Source organism: Monopterus albus, unplaced genomic scaffold (genome assembly GCF_001952655.1).
Source record: "Monopterus albus unplaced genomic scaffold, M_albus_1.0 scaffold18.1, whole genome shotgun sequence".
Classification (NCBI taxonomy): Eukaryota; Metazoa; Chordata; class Actinopteri; order Synbranchiformes; family Synbranchidae; genus Monopterus; species Monopterus albus.
In genome coordinates this window covers 3,768,902-3,784,103 of record NW_018127898.1, presented here as the reverse complement: position 1 = coordinate 3,784,103, position 15,202 = coordinate 3,768,902, and the positions used below count along the sequence as shown (strand labels likewise).

General features: G+C 39.0%; 1 long non-coding RNA gene across 2 annotated transcripts in view; it reads right to left on the bottom strand.

Annotated features, from left to right (window-relative positions):
• Positions 1-9,133: 9,133 nt before the first annotated feature.
• Positions 9,134-15,202, bottom strand: part of LOC109955957 (uncharacterized) — a 92,040-nt gene continuing 85,971 nt past the window's right edge. For both annotated transcript variants that reach the window (XR_002274355.1, XR_002274354.1), the window contains 2 exons: positions 9,518-9,646; positions 9,134-9,437 (listed from right to left, as the gene is read on the bottom strand). This is a non-coding gene — a long non-coding RNA (uncharacterized LOC109955957). The remainder of the gene's footprint in view (positions 9,438-9,517; positions 9,647-15,202) is intronic.

Genomic DNA, 15,202 nt, shown 5'->3' with positions numbered 1-15,202 from the left:
TTTCCCTCAGACTTGCTCTGTCCCTTCCTTTTCAACCTCTCTCTCGCGCTCTCTCTCGCGCTCTCTCTCTCACACACACACAATACACAAAAATACAATCTCCTCATTCCCTTGCTCCCTCCTCATCTCTTCTCCTCCCCTTCCCCCATGGACATACCAGACAAGAATTAGACAAATCATCACACAAAGATGGCAAGAACTTTGATTTATTTTCTTCCACTTAAGTGAGTACTCATCTCCAGCTGTCACACACAGTGGCAGGGCAGATTATTTGTTTTAACAGGAGAAAAAAAAGAGCAGGCTGCATGCCACTAATGAGAAACAACATGCCACATCTGGCTCATTTTCTCCATCTTCTCAAGTCATCCTGCTCAAGTTCACTGTAGATAAAAATGACACAAAATATATGAAGCCCCTCTACTCACAATCACCACTGGACACTGACCATAAGTGACATAAGGCAAATGCAATTTCAGGAACTGAGCTCTCAGATGTGTATGCACACACACACACACACACACACACACACACACACTTGTAGTTCTATTTTCGTGAGGACATTCATTGACATAATGCATTCCCTAGCCCCTTACCCTAACCTTCACCACCAGAACTAAATTCCCCAAACCAGCCCTAACATAATTCTAATCTGGACCATAAAACCAAGTCTTAACCCTCTAAAAGGTGATTCAGAAAGTGAGGACTGGCCAAAATGTCATCACTCTGTAGCATGAAATACATTTTTGGTCCTCACTGTGTAGCAAGTACAAGAACACACACACAAACGTCTAGTACCTGGATGCATACAGTCAGGTGTTTGTGTGTTCTCTCCTACATGAGTGCATGTGAATTCATGTAATTGAATGTGTGTGCACCCGTGCATAATATGGAACAGCGTGAAAAGCGTTGTGAATGACTTAGTGTTTTCTAGTGAATGTGTGCAGATATGTGTGCGCCTCTGCCTCAGAATTTGTGTATTCATACTAATTTTATATAGATGGATAGATAATATAAACACAAAGACAATGGGCACCCTTAAACATTCTTTATCTAAACCTGTGGCATCAGAAGAGCAAAGGCCTCAGGTCACTGTGCTGCTACACATTAAGATCATTTTCAGAATTTCAAATCAGCTTATAAAATATGCTCCATTATTCAAACTGGCAGTGAAAGCCTCACAAAGATATTTTAAGCAGAACATTTTCTTAAATACTTCCTGTGATGTTCCTATTGGCCACTAGAATGCACTGTTGCACCCTGTAATCCACCTCTGTCTCATGAAGCAGCTCTTCTGCAACCAAACGCACCCATTAATTTCACCCATCTCCATGTACATCTCCAAGTCTCTCATGTACAGTTCTTCCCTGTGGTTGTTAGGATATGGGAGTGGTACAGTATTGTCAGTATTTGTATCATTTGCACCAATGAGGCCTTAATTTGAACTGAAAGTTCTGCTTTGACTGTGGCAGCCTGCTCAGGTAATGGGTATTAACATCTTCTTCCACCTGGATTTCACCTCTAGGGAAATGGATCGGAGCTCATACATAAACGTAAACCGAACAGGCAAGAGTCTATAAGCAGTAGGAGTCTTATCACACATGTAATTTACATGGCCATGGTTTCATCTTCACTGAAAAGTTAACAGCTATACTGTATGTTTTAGCCGATACCTGTCACTAAATGTCAATTTTCCAGGTGATTTCCTGTCAAAAACGCAGGGAAACGTGTGTGTGTCTAAGAAATAAACTGTGAATTCCCCTGAATGTTCTGTACTGTGCTTTAACATTCAACAAATGTAATAATTCAATTTATTTGAAACATATCTACTGTATAAATGATGCTTTCGATATAAGTTTCAGTTCAGCTTGAACACAGTTCATTTTCAGGGACAGTCCTTGAATTTATAGTCCTGAGATTGTTTTAAAAAAAATAAAGCTCATTTTTTGTTCTAATATTGAAAGAGTGCAAGAGGTTTTTCCTTTTCTGTAAATAAGCATAAACTTTATTGCCAAGTATTATCAAAAATACAAGGAATTTGACTCCAGCCCAATGGCCCCCGATGTGCACAGATGCTGGATTATGGCACAGTTGAGTGATGTTTTGTGAAATTATACAACTAAATTATTTCATTTAACAGTTTTAGTGTTTGTGGTTTTGAAAGGGTTTACGAGACGAGTGCTTCAATTTTTTGAAAGTATCACAGTTATACTGTATATTAGAGCAGAAAATCAAAACACCATCCCCAGGAGCCTGCGACATGATGACCAAAACTCTTCACTGAGAAAATCGCATGTGTTCAAGTAGAAATTGCTGCCATTCAAAATGTTACATTCAACCTGCCAGCATTCACTGTCAGCAAGGGAAACACCTGTTACTTTTCAGTTAGCACTCAAGGCTTCAGGAATAAAAGCCACTGGTGGGAAATAAGCAAAGAGAACAGTCTGAGACATTAACCTCTATAGACAAATATGACCTGCCTGTCAAAAACTTGCAATAAATATTTCACCTTTGGATTGAAATGCCTAGTTTAACTGGCCGAACCGAAAGTGTACTGCTGTGGGGTCACAACATTAATTGCAGCCCCAGACAAAATTAAATGCTTGATGTTGCTGATTTACCTCAAGATCTGACCAATCTGTTCTGAAACCTAAATAATTCTGTCCTGTTTTCAGCTTATGAAAAGTTTAGAAATATACAGTATATAGGCTGTAAGATCAGATGGTCTCAGTAATATACACTATATAAATTTGGTCTTTCTAGAGGCTGAACCTAATCTACTGAATGTACAGTATATCCTCAAATCAAACACTTCCTTCTTTTGAAACATGTGACTAAAACCCTCAGAGCTGTCTTATATCAGACAGTGTAGAGGCTGAATTTAAGCCCAGACTTTCTCACAGTAAATCACCATGGCAGAGGAACTGGAGCTTTCAAACTACACCACTACAGATAAGGTCTTGGGAACTGACAGAAACAGAAGCACCACTGAACTGACAGGTAAGAGCACAAAAGAATAATTAAGAGATCCAGCTGAAGGAGCCTGCAAAGCAGCTTTTGTCCTTCAGGAATTATATATGTTTCGTATGTTCTCTTTTAAAATTTAACCAATCTGCTTCGGTATTTTAATAATTTGATATCAGAAAGATGATAGTCAACAATGATTTATCACACAGATCATCATCCTATAAGAACTTTTATTTAGAAAAGTTAAACATTAAAAATCTGATCATCTTACACTGATGCGTGATCAGATTGTGGAAGAGGTTAGACAACAGTGTAATTATCATGGACTACAGAATGATGTGTATGAGTGTGCATGTGTGATACCCACAGAGAGAAGACTCCTCAGAATTGGGATTTTAACTTTAGGAGTGTTGTGCATCATACAAGCAACTCTTAATATCTCCCTGCGCCTTGTCAGTAAGTTATGTGCAGCAATATTTTTCTATGACGATGTGCAGTCAGTGCTGTAATATGCTTTCTCCGTGGACTCTTTTGCAACTATAGCCCATAATTTCTGTTTTCTAACAGTGTATTCAAAAGAAGATGTAGATGCATTTCCTTTCAACTCCTCCAAAATAGCAGACCTGTGCCAGTTTGAAGGGTCTCAACAGAATTCAGCCCAGTGGTGTTCATGCTGCAGCAACCTGCTGAGAAGACTAATGAGGGAATATGAAGCATTGAAAACTGAGAGAGACCACTTTCAGGACATGTTCCATCGTCTGATTGCAAAAATAGATGGTGACGATTTGGAGGAGTCTGGGTCTGGTTTTATGGAGTAACTCTATTGAGACAAGTTAAGTTGAGTGTGGACCATATTAGGAACAACAACATAGGACTTAACACATATCACACATATATGCATTAATGCTCATGCACACACACCAGGTCTTTCATAGATGCACATATGTACATATGTGGACATGTCCCATGTACAAATACAAAAGCAAACCATATATGGAAACATACATATGCAAATTAACAAACATTAAACACAAAATCTTCATTGACATTAAAAACTAATCTTATTACAGTACCTTCAATATTAAGTTGTCAGTTTAACTGTCAATTTGACCTTGTAACACTCTCAGGACTGAATCTTATTTTACCTCTGTATGTCTACCTTTAAATTAATTATACAATCAATTATATAATAAATTATGACAGAGCTGTAATAAATTATAATAAAATAATTTATAATCTGTACATATCTCAGATAATGGGAGTGAGCTAAATTGTGTTGCTATGAATCAATGACATTGATTGAAAGTCTGGACACTGTGCTGCTGGTCCATCAGTTGAAGTTTACTGCCTTGTTCTTTATTTCTGTAGAGCCCAGAGGTTTTTGTTTGGCTCACTATCCTGCTCTATGATAAAACCCTTGAAAGGTCTGACTTCTTGTGTTAATGACCTTTTACCAAATATTGCTTCAGAGGGTGTAAAAACACAGTTACTCAAAATGCTGTGTAGAAAAGATGGACATTAACCTATTTCTTAATCCCTAAAAAAAGGCCTGTTTTATATCAAATTTGTAGTTTTTGATGACATTTTTTGTTTTACCTCTGGCAGATTACTTCTTACTTTTGTAAATCTAAGGTTATTCAATGCACTTGAACTATTCAAATGTCAAAATAAAAACTCTGAAAATGGGGGTGACCCCCACCTTTTTAATCAGCTAGTAGCCAATTTGTTGCCAAGTGCTGTCATCAAATGTGCATGTTCATTTAAAACAGGACTCGTTTTACACTGTGGACCCTCAGGTGTATAAGGACAATACAAAATTTTGATTGATTACATATATTACTTTCAGTGACAAACCTTTGGTGAAACATCATCATCAGGTTCTGCAGTTCCCTTCAGCTCTACGCAGCCTTTTAGCCTCTTTCAGTTTGGGGTTTTGATTTTATATGCTGTAACATTACTGTCTTGATTTGCTCTCACGGGTTTTATTAATATAGTTTTCAGCCATAACATTCAGCTGTTTTCATGGAAAAGGCTTTGATAAATCTGCACTAAACGCTACTCGGTACCAAATAGCAGAAAGTTAGCAAGTACTGCAGCTGGTGAACAGCTAAAAAAATGACTGGAATTTAATATTGGAATTAAATTAATGAGGTGGACATTTTTCATCTCTGCTGGATGTGCAATAACGAATACGCAACTATTTATTTTATTTTACGACCAAGTGATCTTTCTGGCTTTTGACTCCTTACCTGACTCCAAAGAAGAGCTACACAAGAATTCCTATATGCCTAGACTGTCTGTTAATGCATAAATGGCAAATAAAATCTTGAACCTATTTGCTAATAAATGTGTCTTGTCAAATTTGAAATGTGATAATCTTCTTTCATTGATGTTTCAAGTTTTCTGCACTCCCACTAAATAGGGGTTTTCACATAACTGAAATCTTTAAATATAAAGCAATTTCTTGTGAAAATGAAGGTGTGAGGATTTTTTATGCAACAGTAATCACTGACACATCAGGCTTTGCTGCAGCAGGGGGAAGTAAAACTTGAGTCACATCCTCTTACTGATAATATCTAGATAGCTCTCGTTTTCTGAACAGTGTCATGGGTAGTTTTTACATACATTGTGCTAATATTATGGGTGCAATGTAAATAAATAAATAAATAACATTTCACTAACCCATCTGTTATGCAGATGATATGGTCTTATATAGCTGGGCAACTATGCACTCTGTAAACATCAAGAGTAGTAAAAGTCAGTTTTATTTTTGTTAGACCTTCTCTAGAATTGATTATGCAAAATTGTATTATTGTAAAATGTAAAAATTATACAAAATTTTTTTAGAAGCTCTTGTTTTAGCTACTATTATAATGCTCATTCAGTTTTATATATTTTATTAGGTTTAATGTTTTAATTAACTTATGTTTAATGTTTGTAATTAGTTGTTGTCTGTAACTTTGTTGTCACCTATCTTGGCCAGGACCCCCTTTGTAAAAGAGTCCCTAGGTCTCAATGGTGCAAATTATTTTCTGGCTAAATAAAGCTGCAGCATATTCACTCATTTCTCATTAATACTGCTGGCTTTGTTCTAATTAGCCACTGTGACTGACACCTGTGTTCCTGTGACACTGGATTTCAGACCTGCGTTATCCTCCTTCCCAGCTGCTGCTTGTCAATCATCCCAAAGTTGTCTCTTGCTTCTCTCTGTCAAAATAGGACTGCACGCGAAAATCTGCGTTTGCTGTTTGGTGGCCCTCAGTGACAGCAAGGGGAGATGTTGGGTTTCCTTCTCTTTTCTAGCCTTTGCCAAACAGAAATGTACAGAGATATACTCACCAAGGAAATGAAGGATGTCTTTATGTACTGGCCTTTATGACAGTTTAAACACTGTCAGCAATACACACACACACACACACACCCTTGTACTGTCTTCTCATTTAATAAAGAGTCCACTCAAAACACTGAAAGGTCAACTCAAAACAACTTCCAGCCAACTCATTAGGATTTTGCTCTAGCATTAGCTTATGCTACAAAGGCTAGCTTAAAAATCACCCAGAGAGGAAAGGAAATTAGAAAACAGATCTCAAAAATGTTTTATTTCTTTCTACTAGACAACCATGAGGTCTGCCCCCATCCATTATCTATACTGTGTAGTCTGAGGAGGGGCGCAAGGAGGCTGGAGCCAATCTCAACTGACAATAGGAGAGAGGCAGGATACACCCTAGAGAGGTCGCCAGTCTATCACAGGGCTGACCTGTAGACAACCAACCACACACACTCACGCTTGCTCATACGGGCAATTCAGAGTCACCAGACACAGGCAGAACATGCAAACTCTGCACAGAAAGGCATCAGGTTGGCCAAGGCTTGAACCCAGAACCTCCTTGCTGCAGGGTGCTAACCACTGTGACCAGCATGCTGCCCACAGGCATAGCTACTATAGCTAAGGTGAGGCTTAGCAAGTAGTTAATGGCAGATTGATTTCTGACCAAAACAATGACTGCATTAAAGTTGAATGTAAGTCAATGTGTTTACCTGTCACTAACACACATTCCCATGATACAGGTATTATGTCTAGTTGAACTACTGAGTCTCAGAGTGAAATACAAAAGGAAAAAGGCAGTGTCACAAAAATGAATTTTGCAATTCTTGTGTTGCATACAGTTTTCCCATAGAAAGAACTCAGCCCCTTCAATTGATTCTCAAACTGCTTTTTGGGGGATGGAGATAATTAAAAATTCATGTGCTAGGTTTATGTACTGGAATCTGCCTCTGCATTACTAAACACCAGCAGTTATTTATGGTGCATTTTGTGCTTTGAATTTTTTTTTTTTTTTTTTGAGAAGAGGAGGCAAACTGCTATGGGTTTTCAATTTTTTTAACTGACACAAAAATGCTGACTAAGAGCACCAGCTAAATTCTGTCAAGATTTTATAACATGGGCTGACTGTTTTGGAGTGAAACTATTCCCCAGTGATAAAAAAAAATCCCACACCAGATTTAAATAGTAAAATCACTATGTCAATATAACAGTAATTTTAGGTGCAGATGTAAACATTATCAGTTTGCACATGCATAATTGCACATTGACTGTTGACTGCTGCACATGCTGCTCCCATGCAACATACATTCTCTTATTATATTCTTATATATTTTTATTATATTGCTGCATTTGCTGCTTAAAGTGCCTTAGATTTAGTGTTACTTATTTATCTACTTTATATTTCATTTGTATTTTGTGGCATTCATGTGGACGGCAAAGTACATTGTACAGGGAAACACGTTTCCTAACTGTGCATATGACAAATAAACACTTTGACTTTGACTTTGAGATGGAAAGTTGAGTAAAAATTTTCTAATATGGTCAAAGAGGCCTTTGGATTGTTAGCTTTAAGAACGTAGAATTTATTTTTGTCTTCCCCTCTACAGAATCTCTGTGGAACTCTCTTCTTCTCTTTTCCTTCTAAATGTCAAAATGTTGAAGTGAAACTGTAATTGGACCATTTGTGGTCTTGAACTGCCTCTGATGCTTGTGTAATTATAAACTGTAGACAGCAGCGAATATACCACACGGGACTTAATGAAAAAAATGAGAGCTCTCTGCAGAATACAAGTACAGCAGGCAGGGTCAAAGTTCAACACTGGCCTTTCAGCTGCTAATTGGCTGAGTTTGTGATCTCTCCCAGAAGGTCTCATCATCAAAGGCTTCAACTTCCTGCTTTTAGCACGCTTCCTGTGACAGCTTAGCGTAAGCGTCAGACCCAAATCAACTGTACGACTGGTCATCTTTAGTCAGAATACATTGCCCTGCCTTTTGTATTTATCAGATTCCTTAAACACTAGTGATGGTCTGAGCTTCAGCAGCAGGAGATATATGGGGCTTCTGGATGTCATTAAAGAAAAATTGTATCTTCCCAAGTAAACTTTCTTCCTCCTTTTCTCTGTGTAATTACTCTGTAAAAGTGAAAGGTAAACAAAAAATAAACAAAACAGGTTTGACCTTTACCCTACCATCACAGCTGCAGAAGACCTCCAGAAAAACATGGCTAACACACCCACAGTACCAGCCTAATCTTTGCTTATGTTGGACTCCTTTCTGTCTTCACTGAAGGAAAAATCAGGAGCTGACAAGAGGTGCAGAGGTAATCTTCCTGCAGTCAGGTTGCAGGGACAAGCTAGAGATAAGACAGGGCTATAGATAAGGCTGGAGACCCCTGCAGAAGAACCACAAGCTATGAGGGGGGAGATCCTTGAACCTGATATAAAATGAAAAGAAATGGCTGTGGAGCTCTGAGGCCAAGGCTCCCAGAAATTAATTACACCCACATCCTCACACTGCCATCTTCAGCACCTGATGACATTCTGCTCACCTTCATCGAGTGCCTTGGCTGGAGACCACAACAAGCTGCCATGGAGGTTTGTGTATCAGCAGACAGGGTTACATAAAAATCTCATGTGGCAGAAATCAAGTTGGCAGGAAGTTGCAAAGGTAAAAGGGAACATGGCACCTCTGTAAATCTTTCTTATCCTCTTTCTCTCAGTTCTCTTACAGTGAAATGACACTATTTTGTCTTTGAGCTTGATGTTGACATGTAACATTCATAATTTATTTTTAGAAAAATTCATTTAAAAGGAAAAAAAAACAACAACTCAATATTTCTTCTGGTCAAATGATGATTTACTCTAATGTCTACAATATACAGTATGTACGATATATGCACCACTTTACTGCTCCAAAGACAGACATGATGAAAAGGTTGAGAGCTCTGTCAAGTTCCCTGGTAAGTGAATGACATACCATGACAAACCGTGACAGCTTAAGGAAATTGTGTACTGGATTGGTCTTTACCAATAACTTGGCATCACACAATACAAAATCTCTTGTGCAAGAAACACTTTGTGCTGCACTGAGTGCCGAGCCATTATTGAATCTGACATCTTAGTGTAATCCTGCTGCGTCTGGCAATAACCTGCCACAAAGCGAAGAGCGATATTAGGTCATTATTTTATAACCATGAATGTTCACACTTGCCTTGTTAAATGCTCCCACCTAAAGTATCTGGCACTCTGACTTGCAGACGGCTTGCCTGTACTTTCAGCAGTGTTCATCCAGGTCCCACAGGGGCTTATTAGAGGGAATGGTAGGGCTTCTCGCAACCTCAGCGCACGCTTGCCGGTTCTGTTCACAACAGCCAGTGGAGAAAAGGGGGAGAGAGGTTCACAATTACCAGGCTCACATCAGCCAGGCTTCAGACACATTCTTAATGCAGTGGCTCTGCGGCATTGTGAAGAAAGGTCACAGGCTTGTTTGAAATTCTGTTTTCAAAGATTCTAATCATAAAGTAGATAGTGTAATCCTCAGTCATGGCCATCATGCTTTTACAGTGTAAGGCTATATGAAGAAAGAGCAGTCTGTCAGCATCTTGTTAGCCTTAACGGATGGCAAAATCATGGGATGTCTGTCATAGCTGACAAAGAAAAGGAGTTATTATGGAGCAGATTTACAGGGGCAATTTTTGGCATTATTTGACAAATGACAGTAAAGACTGACAAGAAAGAATAGGCAGGGCAAGAACAAGTGGGTTGATATACAGCAAAGGCCCCACAGTCACGGAGAAGCCCAAAGGAATGACTGAGTGAAACTGTGTGTGGGGTGTTGATGCCTTTCAGCATGTTAAAAGGTCATTATTCATCATTTGTGCTTTCTCAGATGTAAATCTTCTTTGTTACATAGCATGTACAACACGTGATTTCAGCTAAAGCTTACAGATAGCCAAGAGTCACATCTGTCATTTCAGACCCATCACTGTGGTGTGCCAGTAGGTCTACAGATAGCAGCAAATTTTAATCAATGTCACTGCCAGTTTGAGCTGCTCTCATACTCAACTAACAGAGTTTAGCCCATTTAACCTACAATCTATTGTGTTTTAATGAAGAGAGAGGGCTATGACAGGACTAACTGGCTAAATGTGACTGTACAATTGTAAATTGTGTTTTCATAGGTACTGGTAGGGGGTTTTGAGTCTCAAGCTACCTATCAGATTTTTGGGTGAAAGAATTTGCTTTTCAGAAAAGGAAAGATGGCGAGAGGAAATGACATCTCTCTCTCTCTCTCTCTTTGTGAAAGTCGAGCTGTTTTCACAGTGAGTGATTTCCTGCCACCATTGTTTATACAAGACAAATGGACATACTGTAACTGTGAAATTATTATTATAATTATACTGTCAGATTATTTTTTATTCTGCATTGTTAGAAGAGCCTATAAGGATTCAGGAAATACCTTTAGAATTTTGGTGAGTGTTATGAAATGAGAGTACAGTGTTAAAATAGTTGGCAAGTTTCAATCTTGCATGTTTACAGAAAGTTCTCTGTGACCCAAATATGTGTAATATGTGAACGTCACAAGATGGGGTTAAGTAGAACCCACTGGTTGAATCTAGCCCTGGTAGCATGCAGCTAACTTAGCTAAAGGATAAAGCTAACTCAGGGTAACCCAGCATCTATTATCATTGTCATTTAAATAATTTGTGTTCACTGGCTTTAATTTGGGCTGTCTGGAATATGAAATAAATAACTTTGAATCCTAAATTCAGTCTATTTTGATAGGTAATTTTTATGCAAATACATAACTGCCAGCATTCTTTTCTCTTCTTACCATAGCTTATCTTTTCCTTAAGTCTTGAGGAAGCTGGCATCATTGCAAATGCAGATCATGGGCATTTTGACAGGAAACACTGAGTAGCTGTGAGCATTTCCCTTGTCTAGATAATGGGGTTTAAATGGGATATTCAGTTGTGTGCATTCTGGATAATTGGACATCAGACACTGCATGTACGCGAGAGATTAAACTCCTGAGGATATGTCAGAATAGAGGAGACTACTGTATTTATTCTCTATGAAATACTTTGTTCTAAATCTGTGTTATTGGACAAGAAAGGCTTCTAATTCAATTTCTCACTTTAAATTACTTGGGGAGGATTAAAATGGACTCCTAAGAGATGTCACAGGATTATGCTATAGCACATTACTGTTGGTAAGTTTTTACTTGTTCAAGGAATGTCCCATGCTGATAGCTCTTATAAGTGGAGGAAGGTGTGGATGAGACTCTGCTTCAGACCCGACACCCAGAGGACTTTGCTTTTATTTTTATACTGAGATATACTGTAAGTAAACAGCAACTAATGCAAGTATACTTGTTTTTGAATAAAATAAATTTTATTAATGGTTTACTAATAAATATGATATTTATATGCCATAGATTATACTATAAAAGAGTTTGTATAGCGAGTTACAAGTAATCAGTATCAGTTTACCTCAAATACATACATACTCTATGTAAAACATTTGTTTAAGCAAGCATAGTGGATATAATACATAGCTACTCATATAGCCTACAATATGACACCATCTCAAAATCAAACATTTTGAGGAATAAGTCACAATATTAAACATAATATACAATATATAAGCTTCATGAAAGCACAGCAGAGCGTGGAATGGGCCGCATATTTCTGTCCAAACCTGAACCGTGTGGCGACCAAGCCAGACCTGGACCCAACAAGCTAATAATAATGAACAAACCTGACATGAGCCTGACACAGTTGAGTTTGTATGGTGTTTTTCCCCTTATCATTAAACAAAGCAGACATTTAAACGCTTCAGCCATCTAGCCTAAAGTTTGACCTAGATGTCTGAACCTGAACCGGACGCAAACATAATTTCTAAATTTCTGTTCAAACCCATCGGGATCTGTCCAGGTATTTGCCCTCTAAGGAGTTTTGCATGGCTAGTGCATTAGGTTGTATTATAGCAAATGTTTTCACTTTATTGTGTCCATTTCTTGTAGATAATTTTGATAAAAAACACTATGGCAGCCTTGCACATATACTGTACACACTCCCTTAACTCTACAGTATATTGCTGTCTTCCATAACAAGCAGCCACAAGCGTGAGCAGAGACACACACCCACACTCACACACCTTTCTTTGCCGATCCTTTCTAGAAACTGTCTAAACTTTCCTCATTCCCATTTCCACAGGGCCCCATATCTCACTGTGGGTAGGAAGAGAAACAAGCAGCACTGCTTCTGCCAGCCTGTCGGATTTGAAGTTTATTAAGTGTATCAAACCAGGACCGGCCCCCTCAGGGAACATTTGCAATCCAAAGCTCTGCTTGCTGTTGCTTCCGCCAGCATCAAGCTGTCACAAACACTCCACTTAATTTGCAAAGCAATGCACAGAGGGGGGAAAAAAATAAGAAAATAGGAAACAAGTGTCATTTTCCACCATGTGTGAGTACACTATTTGCATCTAAATCAATCTGATGAAAGTAGTTGGTTTTTGCTCTTGGGGAGAGGTGATGCATTGGGTTATTAAACAGTGCTAGGTTTTACAGTTTGTTGTGTTGTATAAAGTAGCCTCAATATGAGGACTCCACATTTTCTATATTTACGTTCATATTACATTTACCATTCAAAATGCACAATTCAATGCTTGTCTCTGCTGTGCGACAGACACAATATATGCTCAATATCTGTTACTAAAAAGCTTACGTTCGTGTTGGGGATGTTTCATTCTTGCTACTGTGTTGACTTCTAGTGACTTGTTGATTTTGAGCCGCTCATGGTCAACCAAGCAAACATCAGCTGCAAGTGAGTCAGTGAATTTTAAGCCGACACCCCCCAAAGCATCACACCATCCTACACACTCACAAGCTGAGCGCCTCTCAACCCAAAAACCGACAGACCGTCCCAGCTCCACACTCCCAGAACAGATATGCAATTTATCAGCTGGAAAACATGCAGTAGGGCTAAAGGTGGAAGTATCTGGTCTCGCTACACCAGCCACTGCTCAGTATGCTCTACCTGGGCTCATTTCACCCTCCAGCGGACAGAAGAGTATATATGGGCCCCTCGGTAAAAGACCTAAGGCACTCCTACCCAGAGTCCTTTCTACTTGTGCTCACCTCCCTGCCTGAGGGGGAAATCAGAGTGACAGGGCCAACAGGACAAGGAGTTATGATGCTCCTATCTTGTGTGTATGTGCATGATTGTGTGACTGTTATTACCTCTGTGTGTTCATGTGTTCATGCAGGATTTGTCCATCACATTATATGCTACATACACTTACAGTGCTCAACAAGCAAGCCTAACGTCGCCTCTCTGAAAGGATGTGTTACAGGGAAATAATAGAACTTTAAATGGATTACTCTCACTCCAGAATTAAACAATTCATTACCGCCATTCTTTTTATAACTACAGACTAATTACACTAGCCATGATGGCTATGTCACAAGATTGTCTTGCTGCTTGCATAGTGCAAATGAATGGATGTCCTGGGGAAGATCTGAGCCATTTTTAAAGTGGTCCAGGGAGCCTACAAGGCAAATGCATAGGCCTGTAGGTTATGCTATGGCTCAGGGTTACAGCTTTGACACAAGCAATGATCATAAAAGCTGGTCCCTCTACCCACTACATCTCACATGACTAATGTCAGAGAATAAATGTCTTACCTCAGCCTCTTTTTCTCCATTTTTTCAGATTTTGCTTGCCTATTATTAAGACACTCTCTTTTGTGAGACACAGGTGGACTCACTAGACAGTGAGGCAGCTTTTACCAAAGCTTGGCCTTGTCCTCAGCTGCTACAGCCTCCATCTCCAGTGACAAATTGTGCTCTGCTTTGAATGCTCTATACCACTGCACAGCACAATTTCTCTGTTCCCTGGTGTTCTCTCAGAGCTATGTGGATTTTAGTACAGTGCTAGCGGCACGGCAACGTTGGTCGGTCCATCAATTTGGTGCGAAACACCTTAATGACTATTAGATACACACTACCAGTTAAAATGTTTGGCCACACTTTCCCATTCAGTTCAGAGTGAAAGTGCAACTAAACCTTTGCCTGGTAGTGTACTGCAATAACATTTTGACATCCATGGCCTCTAGAGGAATCTCTAGATTCAGTCTACTGATTTTGGTGCTTCTCTCACGTTTCTGTTAGTGCCACAGTGAGACTGACATTTGTGATTTTGAATGAAATTTATTGACAACCATTGGATGAATTACTATAAAGTATACAGATACCCTGAAGGATGAATTGCAAAAACCTTTGTTCTAGCAACATCACCGTGCCATTTTTTTTAAATGAAATACTTGTGTGTCACCTGCTAAACATCAGCATGATCGCATTGCCAGTGTGAGCACGCTGCCATGCTAGCATGACCATTTAACAACGTATCACTTGTTATTTCTATGTACGTCTCAGAGACACCAGCCCTAACGTAGCCTCTTAACACATGTCTACACTGAAAGCATAGTATGTAAATAGTCCAGAAACAGTTGTTTTAGTAAAAGCTATTTTTGTGAACCAGATGGTGGATATAGAGAGCTGATATATAGCAATCATGAATATATATTATCTTTGAGAATGTCCCTCCATCTCACACAAACAGAATACACAAGTTCTTGCAAAGTTCAAAGTAGCATTTAATACACAGTTTCAGTCTGTCTATTGGCTCCAATAGCAAAGAGATGTAAGACTTCGCAATGACATGCCTCCCTTTGATCTCTCCATAACACAAGTGTACTGGCCCTGTCTGACAATGTCAGACCCTTGACCATGTTCTGAACAACACACACACACACACGCAAATCTGTCTTCTGAAAATGTACAGTCTCATTGGAGCTATGCATGTAATGAAGCGAGTGTGTGCCTGAGGCAAGAAAACAGAAGCCATCA